Here is a 4,434-nt window from a genome sequence, read left to right on the forward strand (position 1 = left end):
AACAAGAAGCTGTGAGGCGGCATATTCAGTACGTGGCCGCTTTTATCTTATAACAGTTTGGAGGTAGTAGCTGATATAGCTATAATTGCAGGTATATTGACGAACCGCCTCGAAGAGGAGGTGTCCGGATCATCAAGTGATCTTCTGCAAGGGTTGTCGCAGTTACACGAGCAAGCTCGGCAGGCGATGCGGAGTGTAGACAAGGCCTTATGGCCATCCGACTCCCCTCCAGGAAGTATGGAGAAGCTGGTAGAGCTGTTCAAGGGAGCGCAGTGGCGTATCCGACTGTGGAAGATATCGGCCTGCCGAGAGGGTTCGAGAGAGGCCTGGGCCATGCTGAAGACGCGATATACCAAGCTGGATCCTAATCACATGGCTCGTGTCGGACCGCTAGGGCCAAAATGGGAAGAAATTACCGTTAGTTTAGTATATGACCAAGTAGAGGTGGCTGCCAAATATTCCCAACAGGATTGTAAATTATACCGCCTTTTGGATGGTATAGAGGAGGAAGCGTTTGAGTCGTGAGTGACTATGTACTTTCCTTCTAGCTGGATAATAAAGACAATTGTCATTGCCGACCTTTCTGCTTCAACCTCTGGACCCGAAGGTGCGGAGTGTTTCCGAATATCCTAGCGGCAGAATATACCGGGTATTCTTGGAAACCAGGCATAGGGGTCATAATTGCTTGAACACACAATGTGTATCCGGCTAGTTATATTATATTACATTATGTAAGAAACATCTTCCAGAGAGAATAGTTCCGTTAAGGGTTCCTTTCCCTGGGTGTGCATGTATTTAATGTGCATGTCCGAACTGTGATTGAAAAAATCATAGAGTAAGTAACATATGGGTTCATAATGGAGTGAATGCGGAAACACCTTTAATTCGCCGACCAAATATTACCTTAAGAATGCTAGCTTTTGGCTTCACCCAGTCTGAGGTACACATCCAGATGACCCGGCAGTAACAATCGCAGAGGTGCTCCCTTTATGCCCTAGCCGAACTAACGGGAACGTAGGGCATAAGCATAGGAGCCAGGAAACCCAGCTTGGCCAAAACTTAAGTCATATCGATGCATATAATGGCGAAGAAAAGGTACATATGGAAAAAACCGCATATCTGTTGAGCTTGGTATTATGAACGTACAGATTTAGAGATGTACGCATCAGGTGGGGATGGTCTAGTCGTACTAAAGCCGTAAGGCTAAAGAAAACATGAAAAAAGGTTTAAAAACGAAAAGAGAGGGAGAAAAAATAACTGTAATAACAGGAGGGGGGAAACGAACACAGAGTTCGGCGCTAGGCATAAAATCGTCGTAGTCTAGCCGCGTTCCAGGGGTTCGGCTCCAGGTGATTGTCTGACGCATCACGTAGGCGGTACGCTCCTCCGGTGAGAACTTCGTCAATGATGAAGGGACCCTCCCACTTGGTCTTGAGTTTGTCCTTTTTCTTCTCCGACAAGCGTAGAACGAGTTCACCAACGTTATAAGTCTTGGTGTCACATCCCTAGTTCTGGTATGATCATAGGCTTGCTTTGTGCATCATGTTTAAATTTCAAATGAAATTGAAATGGGGATGTTGCAAACCCTAGCACCAAAGTTTTTTCCCAATAGGTTCAACTTTAAAATGGATTTTCAATGAACCCATAATGCTATTCAAAAATGTTCATGCTCTTTGGATAATGTTGGGAACAACAACCAGAGGTGATGCACATTTTCGCTACTCATTTTGGATTTTTGAATCAATGCATAAATATTTGATTTGGAGCTGTTTAAATTATATAAATATTTTAATGGCTCCAAAATTGTTGGGAATTGGTGAGGGCCTCTGGAATACTATATCTAGATGCCACAAATATTTTCAGCATTTATGGAAGTGTTTTAACATTTCTTTTGGATTCAAAACAAATGTCAGAAATAGAAAAAAGAAAACAGGAAATAAGAAAACATTTACCTGACTTACCTGGTGCCCCACCCCGGCCCAGTAGTGGCCCGGCCCAACTGGCCGTTGCCAGTCGTCTCCCTCGCCGGGAGGCAGTGGCGAAAGGGAGCACGGCGAGCGTGCATGCCCGCCAGGCAGCTGCTTGCTGCCTCCTCTCCCTCCTCGGTGTTGTCCACCCCCAAGAGCTCCACCGAGCCCCCCTGGTCTCTCTCCATTCCCCCCCGAACGCTCTCCCCCTCCTCTGTTCTTCCCACCCGAACGCCTCCTTCGCCACCGCTCGCCACCACCGCGGACACCGCCATCCTGGCGACACCCTGAGATGCCCAAGAGCTCCGCCTAGTACCCCTCTTCCTCCTCGTCGAACTGTGCAACGCCGGACGCCCCCGAGCGCCTCCACGCCGTTTTCGTCAACCTCCCGACGCCGGAGATCTCCATCGTTGCCCCGCTTGCTCCGGCCCCTCCCCGAGCCCACTGACCAACCCTGCGGAACCGCAGTGAGCTAATACGCCCCTCGCCCCTCTCCCCGTCGACGCGTTCGTCCTCTAGCCATGTTCTTCCACCTCGGCCGAAGCTCGATGCCGCCGTCCATGGCGCCGCCGCGGCCACAGCTGCTGCCACCCGCGTCCAAGCTCATCAGCGCGCTCAGTGCACCCCTAGGTGCACGATGCACTCACCAGCTCCTCCCCTGGTGCTGCGTAGCCCCGTTTCCATCAACGTCCGAACTCCGTCGTCGCTCCGTTCGTCGGTGCCGTCGACTCCGGCCACCCCAGCCCCTCTCGTGTGCTTCCCTGGATGCGGCGCACACCCAGCTCCACGCAGAGCCCCTCCGCCGTCCTTTTGGTCGCCTGAGGGCGAAACCCGAGCCTCCGCCGTGCGTGCTGTCGCCGGCGACGAGCCGCCGGCGTGTTGGGCCTTTGACCAGGGGTTTGACCTCCCCTGGGTCATTGACATGTGGGGCCAGCCCCATCTAATTACCTAGTTTAGGGTTAACTAAAATAGGATTAGCCCTGTGACACTGACACGCGGGACCCACCGTCCAGGTTTGACCTGGACCGAGCCGTTGACCTGCTGACGCCTCTGTGACGTCACGCTGACGCAATAATTGATTTCTGGATTTTAAATAATTCAGAGAATTCTAGAAAATAGTTAAAACTTCTAAAAATCATAGAAATTAAACCGTAGCTCAGAATGAAATAAATTATATATGAAAAATCATCAAAAAAATGCAAGGAATCCATTTATGCTAGTTTCATGCATGAAAAAACAACTTATACTTGCTGTATAAGTGAAAACGTAATAATGGCATGTTATATATTTAATTTGGGGTTTGCATATGAACCCTTGGTACATATGGACTTCAACCAAATTGATGCTAGATGCATTAGGGCAAATCATAGCATCCTTGAAATGTCATCTTCATGCATCATATTGTCGTATATGGTTGTTTATTGATTGCCGGCACCGTCCCCTCTCGATAGGTTCTACTCCGGAAGGTGTCCCGAGTACCTGTCTGAGGAGAAGTGTTTCTTCGTGGATCTATCAGGTAAGCAAACCCCCTTGAGCATCTCGATAAATCCCACTCTCTCGCTCCTGCTCCTTATACTGCATTAGGACAACAACGATTCAAACTACTACTTTCTGTTGCGGTAGTTGAACCCATTCCTCTGCATGACCTGTCATTGCCACAGTAAATAGTTGAAACCCACTAGCATGACACTACTAGGAAAGGGGCTATAGATAGGATTGATACTAATGGCGCACCAGGGAAGCAGTGCGCCGCTACTATATACTAATGGCGCACCTGTTTGTGATGCGCCATTAGTGTGGAAGACACTAATGGCGCACCAGAAACAGGGTGCGCCACTAGTATTAATTTTTTTTCCATTTTTCCATACATACTAATGGCGCATCAGGTAGACAATGCGCCATTACTAGTTCTAACTAGTAATGGCGCACCTGGCAGAGAGTGCGCCATTACTGTAATTTTTTTCTTATTCTTTTTTTTTGCAAAACTACTAATGGCGCACCGTTTCACAGTGCGCCATTACTAGTTTAAACTAGTAATGGCGCACTATTAGACGGTGCGCCATTAGTATATATATTTATATTTTTTACTTTTTTGCAAAACAGTAATATTTTTTAAACTCATGCATGAATATTTTTAAATTTCATGGGCACGTTTTGAATTCATGAATATTTTTTCAAATTTGATGATACTTTTTCATATTCATAAATGTTTTACCAATTCACAAATGAATGCAACTAAAAATCCAAAAAAAACAAATTTGATGATATTTTCAAATAACAAATTTGATGATATTTTTTCATATTCATAAATATTTTCAAATAACAAATTTGATGATATTTTTTAAAAAATTATTTCTATTTTTATAAAAAAATTATTACTGTTTAATATTCATATTCATTTTCTAAAAACTTATTCGATGCAAATAATAATAATAATATAATTACTAATGGCGCACCGCTGGTTGGT

The sequence above is a fragment of the Triticum urartu genome, chromosome 2 (assembly GCF_003073215.2).
Source record: "Triticum urartu cultivar G1812 chromosome 2, Tu2.1, whole genome shotgun sequence".
NCBI classification, from domain to species: Eukaryota; Viridiplantae; Streptophyta; class Magnoliopsida; order Poales; family Poaceae; genus Triticum; species Triticum urartu.